Source organism: Leptonychotes weddellii, chromosome 4, assembly GCF_054177405.1.
Source record: "Leptonychotes weddellii isolate Sample4059 chromosome 4, ASM5417740v2, whole genome shotgun sequence".
NCBI lineage: Eukaryota > Metazoa > Chordata > Mammalia > Carnivora > Phocidae > Leptonychotes > Leptonychotes weddellii.
This window is the reverse complement of record NC_138372.1, coordinates 121,509,269-121,522,393: the sequence shown is the minus strand read 5'-3', so window position 1 is coordinate 121,522,393 and position 13,125 is coordinate 121,509,269. Positions and strand designations below refer to the sequence as shown.

Below are 13,125 nucleotides of genomic sequence, written 5' to 3'. Positions count from 1 at the left end.
GTGCTCTGTTAAGCGCTGTGAATTGTGCAAGACTGTTGAATCTCAGATCTGTACCTCTGAAACAAATAATGCAATATATGTTAAGAAAAAAAAAAGAAGAAGAAGAAGGTAGCGGGAGGGGAGGAATGAAGCGGGGGAAATCGGAGGGGTGGACCAACCATGAGAGCGATGGACTCTGAAAAACAAACTGAGGGTTCTAGAGGGGAGGGGGGTGGGAGAATGGGTTGGCCTGGTGGTGGGTATTGAGGAGGGCACGTTCTGCATGGAGCACTGGGTGTTATGCACGAGCAATGAATCATGGAACACTTCATCTAGAACTAATGATGTAATGTATGGGGATTAACATAAGAATAAAACAAACAAACAAACAAACAAAAGCAGATATATGGGAATAATAAACATTAAATTAAGGGTAATAGTTTCCTCTGGATCATACAGGGAAGTGTCAACCTTTTGAAATCTTTCATTTTTGAACTCTTTTGAAATTCACCTTTTTGAAAGTTAGTATTTTTTTATTTTTTTTAAAGATTTTATTTATTTATTTGACACAGACAGAGAGTTAGCGAGAGCAGTAACACAAGCTGGGGTGTGGGAGAGGGAGAAGCAGGCTTCCCGCCGAGTGGGGAGCCCGATGCGGGGCTCGATCCCAGGACCCTGGGATCATGACCTGAGCAGAAGGCAGACGCTTAACGACTGAGCCACCCAGGCACCCCTGAAAGTTAATATTTTTAAAACTGACCACTTGATTTTAAGAATTCTGTGTGTACCAAATATTTAAATATGAAAAACGTCTTCTTTTCCAGCATTCGCCATAATTCTTTATTAATGATAAATCCATTCGTCTAGGTGCTCCGATGAAAATCCTTGGGGGCATCCCTCACCCCTCTTTATCCTTACATCCAATCCATTGGCTGATTTTCATGGTTCTAACATCAGTTTCACCTCCCATTTCATCACCCTTCTGGTTAAGTTTACCATTATCTCTTGACTGGATCGCCGCAGTGGTTTTCCTTTTTTTTTTTTTTTAACTGCTTTTTTTTTTTAAAGATTTTATTTATTTATTTGAGAGAGAGACAGACAGATAGTGACAGAGATAGCAAGAGAGAGCACAAGCCAGGAGGAGAGGGAGAAGCAGGTTCCCGCTGAGCAGGGAGCCCAATGTGGGGCTTGATCCCAGGACCCCGGGATCATGACCTGAGCCGAAGGCAGATGCTTAACCGACTGAGCCACCCAGGCGCCCCATACAGTGGTTTTCTTACTCATTCTCTGCCCCTTGGAATTGATTCTCGAAATAGCACAGCCAGAGTTGTTTCCTTTAAAAGATTAGTCTAATCATGTCACTACTCTGCTCAACATACTCCATGAGTTCCTATGACATGCAGATCAAAATCCAGTTCCTCTGGCCTCCTTGATGCTCCTTCAACCTTCTAAACACACTGCCACTTCTGCAGGCCTGTGGCTCCCCTTTCCATCCTCTAGGCCTACCTTTCCCCACGGCTTGCGCTGTGCCTCACAGAAGACTCTGTTTCAAGCCACCAGATCAGAGTGGCTTTCCTTGATCACCCGTATCTAAAATCACCTCTTCTCTCACTCTCCTTTCCCTGCATAAATTTCTCCACAGCATGTCTCAACCCCTGACATACTATGTACTTTGTGTATAATATGTATACCTTCTATTGGTGTTTTGGTTTCCTGCATGCTCTCCCCAGTAGAATGTAAATTTCAGGGAGTAGGGATATTGCTTCATTGTTCTGTTATACCTCTTGTAACAAGAACAGCACATGTCACAGTGTAGAAGACAAAAAAATAAAAAAATAAAAAAATAAAAGATTGAATGGCTGGATTTATTGAATCTGCATTTGGTAGTCTAAAGCAAATATGATAAAAATTTTATATTTGATAAGTTTATATGTTGTCATCATGGAATTTTGCTATATTTTATAATTTTAAGAAATGAAGGCCCTTTATTCAAGAAAAGACCTACGCTAAAAAACGGCTTTGGAACATGCAAAGGGCTAGATGATAAAACAAATGGCAGGAGAAGAATAGATAAATACAGATATTTCCTTTAATTGCATCTGACAGAATGGATCACCCATTCTTTACTAGGAAGTGATTAGAAATTAATACCAAAACCTTATCACATATTACCTAATGTCAAAATATGTGCCCATGTATGTGTTTGTATACTAAAATTAACTGAATAAAGTAAATGCAATTTTATTCCAAAATTATAGATTTAATCACCCTCAATTAATTCCTTTCTTGTTTTATGATGTCCTGAGTTAAAAAAAGGTATCTAGTTTACATTGATATCTACAATTTAATCAAAATAAATAACTTTTTTTAGAAAAAAAACTCTTTGCTAGATCCATTTATGCCTCTGTCTATCGTGTCTTATACCTACAGATGGTTTCAATTTGATAACATGGATTTTCCTTCTTATTCAAAACAATTTATTAAGCCCTTACTATCTAGTCAGTGCTCTAGGAATATAGCAGAAAAGAATGATAACAAGAATAATACTACTGTTGTTATTACATCATATGATATTGACAATATATATTTATTACAACAAACATTAACACCTATACGGTACCTACTATGAAATACATACTGTTCTCAGAGTCTTAGATGTATTAGTTCATTTAATTTTCACAACAACCTTAAAAAGAAATATAATAGATACAAGTAAAAAGGTACTGAAAGACTAAGCATCTTGCCCATCGTCACTCAGGGTCAACTTCATGGGCATGCAACCTGTGTAGTTGCTTTGAAGGACCCTATATTTAGAAGGGTCCACACTTGATTTAATGCTCTACTGTTGCTGTCTCAAAATTCTTAATAAACCTTGAATAAGGTGCCCTTCATTTTAATTTTGTATTGGGATCCACAAGTTATGTAGCTGATTCTGCTTGAATTTGAAAATGGGTTGTTGGTTTCTGGTAAACTTGCCATTAATCACTACTACTAATTTTTTTTTTTTAAATTGATTGATTACTTGATTGATGGATTGATTTAAGAGAGAGAAAAAACAAGACAGAGCAATGAGAGAGAGAGAACATGAGCAGGGGGAGGGGGAGCACAGAGGCAGAGGGAGAAGCAGTCTCCCTGCTGAGCAGGGAGCCCGATGCGGGGCTTGATCCCAGGACCCCAGGATCATGACCTGAGCTGAAGGCAGGCGCTTAACTGACTGAGCCTCCCAGGTGACCCTACTACTTCTTTCTTCAGACAGACAGGAGACTATTCACACTTATTTATTCAATAAATATCAATTGCACATCATCTATGTTCCATACACTATTCTAAACATTAGGGATACAATAATGAGCAAGACAGGCAATGTTCTCAAAATCATACTTATTTTAGTGGAGATACAGATAATAAATAAATGAATAACCAAAAAACATAGGATTGTTATAAATTTTATGAGGTGAATTAAACTAGAGTCATATGATTAAAAGTAGCTGGTGGTTGCTGTAGATAGATCAAGAAAGAATGACATTTAAACAAGATTTAACAAACAAGACACCACTCATGAGAAGGTCTGAAGAATGTTTCACTTAGTTTCATGTTTATTTGTTCACCTTCAGAAAAATACTTGACCAAAAATAAGAGCAAAGACTTCCTAGCCTAGAAAATGGATTATTGTTAGAACATAGTTTTCCTCATTTCACATGCTTTTCCTTATTTTAATTATAATTCTTGGCTAATTCATTTTTCAAAATGGAAATGATATCAAAAGATTTCTTGAGAAAGCTTAGTATCTCTTACATTGAAATGCCAAAGGACTTTGTCAGTGATTTATGTGTCTGTAAATTAAACTCAGTATGCTTAGTAAAATCTGGCCATGATACTAATTAATTGCAATGAGAATGAGATAGAAGTGATTAAAATATTGACTCATCAAGTCCGGGCTGCTGTGTACGCCAAGTGGGGAGTGCCACCTGGAGTTGTGCTGTGTGACGTCACTGACCAGAAGTTGGCTGGCAGCGTGCACTTTCTAAAATCAGTAGAATATAAAACATTATAGTTTATACCCTTTATTTTACAGACAAGGAATCTAAGGCACAGTACGTTCATTTAGGTGGTCAAAGGCAGTTCAGGCCTCCTGATTCCTGCCCTCCTGATTCCTGTTATTTATTTATATTTAATTAAAGATGGAGCATAATGACACATTCATATTGAAAATTAGGGCCCTGGAGCAAGTCAGAATCAACTGCAGATAACGAGCCCTTCTGAAATGCTGATTGTGTCCCACTTAATATATCTCCCCTAGACCACAGTCAGACCCCAATTGCACTTCCACACACAGCCCCCCACACACATTTCATTCAGGAAGGAAAGGATCCTTATTCAATACAAATATTTGATACTGTGGAACTAAAATAAGACCCTGTTCATGAGATCAAGTTATTCTTCTTTGTATCCCCTGCATGTCCCAGGTATTTCAGTACAGCCTACATTAAATTGCTCTTCACAAAAATAAGATAAAAATATTAATATTCACCTATCTTGCTCAATTAATGTTTCTTTCACATATTAAAAAAAATGTTCCTCTCATAACAGTGATCAATCATTTGTAATTAGAATCTACTTTCCTTCATTTATCAAACTCTACATTGTTGAAAATGATAAATAGCCCCTGGACATTTGAGAAAACAAGGAGTACAATCAGAAATATGAACACTTTGTCTCTTCAGGAGTGTGGAGGAGGGGACGTCTGCGTGGCTCTGTCCGTTAAGTGTCTGCCTTCGGCTCAAGTCATGATCCCAGGGTCCTGGGATCAGCCGTAGTTGGCCCCCTGCTCAGTGGGAGTCTGCTCCTTCCTCTTGCTTTCTCTCTCTCAAATAAATAAATACATTTTTTGTATTATTTGTATTTTTGTATTATAGTCAGGCTTTCCCTGACTTCTTTTTAGGTCTATATTTTTGATAGTGGCTATTCATAGATAGAAAGTCACTTTCTCAAACTCAATTGCTTCCTAATAAAATCAGTGAATTTTTGGTTACAGAGAGAGAAATTAAGAAAGAAAAAAAAGCCCTAGGATTTTTAAACGATGGTTTATAAAGACTCAGTGTTCCAGAGAGATACTTCAATGGCGGGATGATTGCAGTGGGGGTGGTGGTAAGGAGGAAGGCAAAAATTGGAGGGTGGGTACCTGGCAGGACACCCACCTCCTCCTTCTATCAGAGTGGACTCTGCTTATTTGTTCTATTAGGATTCAGAAAGAAATGTTCATTAAGAACAATTTTTGATAACCACAAATCTAGCAAACTGCCCCTTTCTACTCGTTTTGTTGTTGCAAGAGAGAGAAATGAACTTTAAACTTGTTCAAAAGACACACACACACATAAACAACAAAAGAAGGAAGGAAGGAAGGAAGGAAGGAAGGAAGGAAGGAAGGAGGGACGGACGGAAGGGAGGGAGGGAGAGGGGAGGGAGGAAGAGAGGGAGGAACGGAGGGAGGGAGGAAGTGGGGGAGAGAAAGAGAGAGGAGAGGGAGGAGAGGCAAGGAGAGAGGAAAGGAAAAGAGAAGAGTTTATTGAAAGTATAATAGGATTCCATAGAATCCTAAGGAGAATACCAACAACCATGGAGTGGGTAGGGCGAAGACCAGAAACTAAAAAGATCCTGAATTTCTGTGTCTCCAATTCAGTAATCTAACTCAGATGGGCCAGCAGCTCTTGGCCACCAACTGAGAATTGCCAAGAGAATCTGATTACCTCAGCTCAATTATCTACCCACTGTGGAACAATTAACCATGGTCAAGGGGGAAGGTTCACGTGGCATGAAGTATTTGCTGAGGGTTGATTTCTTTAGATAAGCATGGCTCCTAAAAGAAAGGTGAGCTAGGCAGACATTCCACCTTCAATCCCAGCACCTGACTTGCTAACAATTAGGAGACCAGTCATTATCACATCCTTGAATATGAGGCCAAAGGTCATTGTCATGGGTTGAACTGCATCTTTCCAAGATTTGTATATTGAAGTCCTAACTTCAACTGAGGTCCCCAGCACCTCAGAATGTAATCTTATTTGAAAATGGAGTCTTTGCAAAGGTAATCAAGTTAAAATGAGATCATTAATGTGATCCTAATCCAATATGTGATCCAAATCCAAAACACAATTAACGTGTTTTCATTAAAAGGAAAAGTTTGGACATAGATATGCACAGAGAGAAGAAAAGGAGAAGATACAGGACAAACATGAAGGTAGCCATCTACAGGCCAAGGACAGAGGCCTAGAACCGATCCTTCCCTCATAGCCCTCAGAAGGAACTAATCCCACCAATCTCTCATTTTTGGACTTTTGTCCTACAGAACAGTGAGACAATTAATATCTGTTGTTTAAACCACTCAGTTTGCCGTACTTTGTTATGGCAGCCCTAGAAAATTAATATGATCATTTTAAGAGACAGTATTTCTTTCTTCAGCTTACGTTAAGTTCATCTCGAAGAAAGAAACAGCATGAAGAGTCAGGCTACTTAAATTCCTGTGTGATTTCAGAAAGCCACTTAAACTTTCTGGGTGCCAGTTTTTTCATCTTTAGAAGACCCATGATGCCCCAGCTACCTACAATTTGGTTGTGAGGTTTTGAGAATAAATTAAGATATTATATTAGAGAGTTCTCTATAGAATGTGAAACCATCTGACGGGAATTCCTTTTTCTTCTGTAAAAAAGTATACAACGTTGCATCTACTTCTAGCAGTCTAATATATTATATTCATCAGATAATGGGAAAATCTATAATGAAGTCATTTTAAACATTATTGTTTTCACAATTATGCATTAGAAAGGTGGAAGGAAATAGGATATTTTCACTTCACAGTGGCAAGACAGCCTAAGTTTGTAGTACCAATTGTTTTAGAGTTTCATCATTTTCTTCAGCTCCCTTATGGTTTCTTTCCTTCTTATTTCTCACAGCCTTTCCCTTTTACCTGGTGAGAATTAAATAAATTCAGGGATCAATCAGAATCTTTTCAACATGTTAAAAAACATGCATGTATCCTGTTCCATTACCTTGTATCAAAATATATTATAACACATTCAAGACAGAAATATCACTCCACATTAACTCCAGCTTGGAGCTATTTACGATAACATTGTGAACACTAGAGCTTGGATTTCAGCTTCATAAAGCGGGTATGTGTATACACGCTCCCACTCTTGTGGGTCATGTACTTGATCGAATTGAACTGCTCTTACTAACCAGTGACATGCTTTTATTGGTGTAACACTAGATCAGGAGCCATCTCATTTCTGTGCTGGATAAAGACTCAATCATAGAGTTTGTTATATTTGACATTAGGGAGCTAGCCTGAGATTTGTGGCCGATTGCCTTCTGGCAACTCTCTTGAAATCCACAGTAAAACTTGATCTTAGAAAGCTGGCTTTCTACTACTTCTTTGCAAAGCCTCAGATAAATAAAATGCAGGAAGTTAAGTTGAACTTAGATTAAGATGTTCAATAAATTGAACTCCACAAGATTCCAAGTAATGTACAAATATGGTCTTTTCTGGAGAAGTTTTTATTATAACTATGTTCACTGTGCTTTATTAATAAAGAGATAAGTTGAATTTAATTTTTTACTTAATTTCAAAACAAACTACAAATCTAGCACTTATCTTTAGAATGATCAAACTATGTCCAGTTCTTTGTGAATAATAAATCCATTTAGTGCAGACTAAGTTCACTATATTTAAAATATATCCAGCACTATAAAAATAGCTCTGTTGTATTTTCTCCTTATTCTTCTCTATTAGAGCATTGAACCAAGCATCTAATAGCGATACTGATGGACTTGACAAAGCAGTCGTTTTGTTATAGCTTTCCTCATCTTTACAGGTCCTCTACATAGCCACAACACTGGACAATGTGTTAAAAAGTCAGTCTTTCATATTTGCTTACATTAACAGGTAATTTGACTCTTTCATGCATATTCTTAAGTTTCCCAATATTTTATATAAAATGTTAAAGCATAGACTAATTTGTAGCTTATACATTACATAGAATGCATAATTCATGCATTCTCATATCATTTCTAATAGGTATTTAACCAATCTTTGTACATGAGAGCTTCATACTCAAATTTGACTACTTCTGAAATTATGACAAATTTTGCCCTTCGTTCCATACATTAGGAAGCTCAGTTATTTTATTTTCTTCCCCCTTTTTTCACCTCCTTTCTATTCATATCAATGTATAATTCCTTTTTGCTTTACTTTTGAAAATTATTGGTTCTTTCTATTCTCAGTGCCTTTCCATAATGAGGTCGCCGGGGTTAACATGATACTGCCTAATGAGTACATGTGTCCATTAGTCTTGTCTTGTCGTCCATCTCTCCAATTTCAGTTTTATCTCTATGTAACTCTACCAGAGTTGTTTTCTTGGAATGAAAATATGATCTGTTACCCCATTCTCCTGCTGGTGAACATGTAAGTTATTCTAAATTTTCAGTATTACAAACTATGCTGCAAATAACAGTAGCATGCATGCCTATAAATGTATATGTGAGTAATTTTGAAGGTTAACAACCTAAAAGTGAAATTACTTGATTTGGAGATACATATACTATTAATTTTTATACATACTGCAAAAAAAGGCATTTTAAGGATGATATTCATTTATGTCCCAACCAATAATATCTATTTCTCCTCACACTTACCTTCAGAGGATATTATCAGTCTTTATAATTTTTCTAATCTTAGGGGGAAAAGTCCTAACTTCTTGTTTTTTCCCACTTATTAGTGAGTTTGAGCATCTTTTCACATGTCTTTTTTTACCCTATTACGTTTCTTTTACTGAAGTTTGCCTATTTATATGTTTTGCTGCCCCTGTTGGCTTAGTCGAACAAAATGTCTAGATGTAATTATCCCTTTTTAACAAGTACATAATATTTCAAAACAAGTATATTTCATGATTTACTCAGTGGTTGCCATGTTAATAGATATTCAGAATGGTTCTAGTCTTTTGCCATTATTACTAATGCTACCTTAAATGTCCTTATAAATAGATCCTTACCAAGAGATGTTTATAGTACATTGGTAGAAATTTCTAAAGGTGGTATCGCTGGACCAAAACACTGACATATTTGCATACTTTTTTATTTTAATAATTACAGCTAACTTATCTTTAAAAAGTATTTGTACTTAGGGGCGCCTGGGTGGCTCAGTTGTTGGGCCTCTGCCTTCGGCTCAGGTCGTGATCCCGGGGTCCTGGGATCAAGTCCCACATCGGGCTCCCTGCTCAGCAGGAAGCCTGCTTCTCCCTCTCCCACTCCCCCTGCTTGTGTTCCTGCTTTCGCTATCTCTCTGTCAAATAAATAAATAAAATCTTGGAAAAAAAAATAAAAATGAAAAATATTTGTACTTAACATACACTATCAGTATGAGAACATGGCCAATCCAGCATTCTCACCAGCCTTGCTGTTATCAGCTTTGGACTAGGCATGCATGCCCTGGAGTCAGAATACCTTGGAGCAAAGATGATTTCCACTATTTACTATTTACTATATGTTTCTGTATTTTTTGATCAGTGTTAAATTAACAAGCTAGATACTCATACACTCCCTAAGAGGTAGAATCATATATATTCTTCTCTTCATTGTATTTTCTGTGCCCAGAAAACTATGTCTTGAACATAAGGTCCTAGTGTGATGGTGTTTTTATTTTCAATAATAGGAACTTTCTGCGTATCAGTGGTATTAGGCCTTTGATTTTTTGTTCAAGTAACAAATATTATTTTCCTATGTTGTCTTTGTCTTAAAGACACTTTATTAAATCAAATATCAATCAGTCTTTCCATTGCTGTTTCTACATTTATCTTGTTCTCTTCTCCTACAGGGTTATAAAAATGTTATCTGAAATAGTTTATTAACATTTTTAATAAAATTTTAACAGGGACACCTGCCTGGCTCAGTCAGAAGAACATGCAACTCTTTTTTTTTTTTTTTAAAGATTTTATTTATTTATTTGAGAGAGAGCACATGAGAGGGGGGAGGGTCAGAGGGAGAAGCAGACTCCCCGCCGAGCAGGGAGCCCAATGCGGGACTCGATCCAGGGACTCCAGGATCATGACCTGAGCCGAAGGCAGTCGCTTAACCAACTGAGCCACCCAGGCGCCCAGAACATGAAACTCTTGATCTTAGGGTCCTGAGTTCGAGGCCTACAATGGGTGTAGAGATTACTAAAAAATAAATAAACTTAAAAAAATAATAAAATTTTAACAGACAAGTACGTCTAGAACATTTAGTAAATAAACCAGTATTTCCTTACTAGACTGTAATTCTACCCTTATCATAAATGGAGTTTCCCACGTAGATTTGAATTTAAATTTGGAGTGTTTAATCTGAACCATTCATTTATTTGGCATATTCTTGTTTCAATAAAAAGCTGTCAAATTGCAATATATTCCTCTTACTGAATTGAGAGTTCCTTAATGTATCAGGGCACCTGGGTGGTCAGTCATTAAGCGTCTGCCTTGGGCTCGGGTCACAATCAGTATCAAGCCCCCGCATCGGGCTCCCTGCTCCGTGGGAAGCCTGCTTCTCCCTCTCCCACTCCCCCTGCTTGTGTTCCCTCTCTCGCTGTGTCTCTCTCTGTCAAATAAATAAATAAACAAATAAAGAATCTTAAAGAGAGTTCCTTAATGTATGCACTATTTTATTTACTATTTAACGTAATAAATGATATTTAACATATATCGGTTGTGTATCTATAAGACCATTGTATTTGGTTGTCTTTCCCGCTAGACTGTCAGATCATTGAGAACAAGGAATGTTGTCTTTTGTTCCCTCTGTATCCCCGCTGTGAAGTGCACTGCATGGTACATTCTAGATACTTAAAAACATGTTTTATGAATAAACAATAATTGAATGCACACACAAATTCCTAAATTATGAATGTGATACCAAACATTAAAATCATCAAACTACTGACATTTCATTCCTTTAGATGGAAAAGGTAATTGGCAAAATAATTTTATGGAGTTACTTGGTTGCTTATCATATATTTTAGTGCATGTTTAGTGACATCGATACAGTATGTGTCATATGACTGTGCATGTGCATATGACTGATGAAAATGACAGCAACTTCATAATCAACAAAGCAACTATAATTCTGTGTCCACAAAAATTCTCCCCCAAAGATTCAAGATTCAGAGCTTCTAAAATCCCCTTCTTTTAGTTCCCCAAAATTCTCCATTGTCTACAGACTCTATGAGAAACCTTTCCTGTGAAAAGAGAGATTAGCTGTTTTTAGACCCTCAACATCCAACTGCATTTTCTCTTTGATCATCAGGAGAACTCTAACTGTATTGAAAATGGAGGATTCTGGACAGAAAGTAATTACATATAGGAAGCATTTTCCTTAGGGATAGATGCTAACACCATTTGTCTAGTCTAAAAACCTCTGGGGTCCCACTTTCTAGAAAAGACAAACATTACCCATGTATTTTTTAATCATATATCTTTGGTCTTAAAAAAAATAACCCTTTTATTATGTTAATGGATTCTGTGTATCAAAAATTGGGAAAGAGTTCAGTGTGAATATCTGATCTCTGTTTTTCATGATAGCAGGAACCTCAACTGGGAAGACTTGAAGCCTAGAGGTAAGTTGGTGACTGGAGGCTGGAATCATTTGAAGGCTTGTTCACTCACGTCTGGTGGTTGCTGCCGGCTTTCAGCTGACACCTGAGCTGGGGCTCTACGGTACATGAAGTCTCTCCAAGTAACTGTCCGGCCTCTCTCTACAGCAGGATGACAGCATGGGTTGAAAGAGCAAGTATCCCCAGTCCACAAGGCAGAAATGCATTGCACTTCTACAACCTAGCTTCGGAAGACATATAGAGTCACTTCTACTGTATTCTATTGGTTGAGATAGTCACAAAGTTCCACCCAGGTTAATGCTGAAGGGGCACAGACCTCACACTAAATGACAGAAATGGCAAGGGTCCCTTATAAGAACCTGTGGGAAGAGAGATATTATCGTGGCCATTCCTGGAATATACGATCTGCCCCATTATTACTACTCTGGATTTGGTATTTAACATTTCCATGTATTTTTCCAAAATTTAGTAAATAGGCATGCAGAAATGAAAATATACTTTTTTATGTTTTAAAACTTTGTGGTAGACATTGGGGAGGGTATGTGCTATGGTGAGCACTGTGAATTATGTAAGACTGTTGAATCACAGACCTGTACCTCTGAAACAAATAATACATTATATGTTAAAAAAAAAAGAAGAAGAAGAAGAAGATAGCAGGAAGGGAAAAATGAAGGAGGGGAAATCGGAGGAGGAGACAAACCATGAGAGACGATGGACTCTGAGAAACAAACTGAGGGTTCCAGAGGGGAGGGGGTGGGGGATGGGTTAGCCCGGTGATGGGTATTAAGGAGGGCAAGTTCCGCATGGAGCACTGGGTGTTATACCCAAACAATGAATCATGGAGCACTACATCAAAAACTAATGATGTAATGTATGGTGATTAGTATAATAAAAAAAAAAACTTTGTATTTCACAGGCTAACTGTGTTTTTTTCCTCTCCATGTTATTTTTAAGATTGATGCAGATTTGATATTATAGCTCTAGTTCTTTCATTTTTAACTTCGGTACGATATCCTTTTGTGTAAGAATACCACAATTTATTTGTTCCTACTCCAGCATCTCTGGTCTTAAAGTCCCAGCAAAAGTGAATTTTCAGCACTCTTCAGCACTATGACTACAATGATGGTAGTATGGTCCTCAGTGTGTTAATTATAAGTTGCCATAATATGTTAACAGAAAAAAAGAAAATTGAAACAACTTTATCCTCAAAAGTCCAGATGAATATTTAACTTATATGTTCAGTCCAAAACTGTTTTTTTATAAAATTTTAATATGTGATACTTGTAATGTCATTATAAAATAACAATATGTTAAATGAATGAATGAATCAACAAATCTCCTGATGACTAGCCAGGCAGTCAATGAATTCAAGGTCCTCCATTATCTGGAGACAAACTGTCCAACTTGACTTATCACACTTCTTCCTCCGCTGACATTTGTGCCCCCCCTGCCCTCTCCCTGGAATGCCTTCCATTCCAATTTCTGTCAGTTACAAACCTTCCCATCCTTCAAGCTAC

General features: G+C 37.3%; 1 long non-coding RNA gene across 9 annotated transcripts in view; it reads right to left on the bottom strand.

The window, feature by feature from the left end:
* Nucleotides 1-13,125, bottom strand: part of LOC145720924 (uncharacterized) — a 157,405-nt gene that overhangs the window by 44,444 nt on the left and 99,836 nt on the right. The window contains exon 4 of one of the 9 annotated variants that reach the window (XR_014144253.1): nucleotides 9,947-11,749. The exons of the other annotated variants lie outside the window; for them this stretch is intronic. This is a non-coding gene — a long non-coding RNA (uncharacterized LOC145720924). Of the gene's footprint in view, nucleotides 1-9,946; nucleotides 11,750-13,125 lie in introns of those variants that run through there. 9 annotated transcript variants of the gene reach the window in all.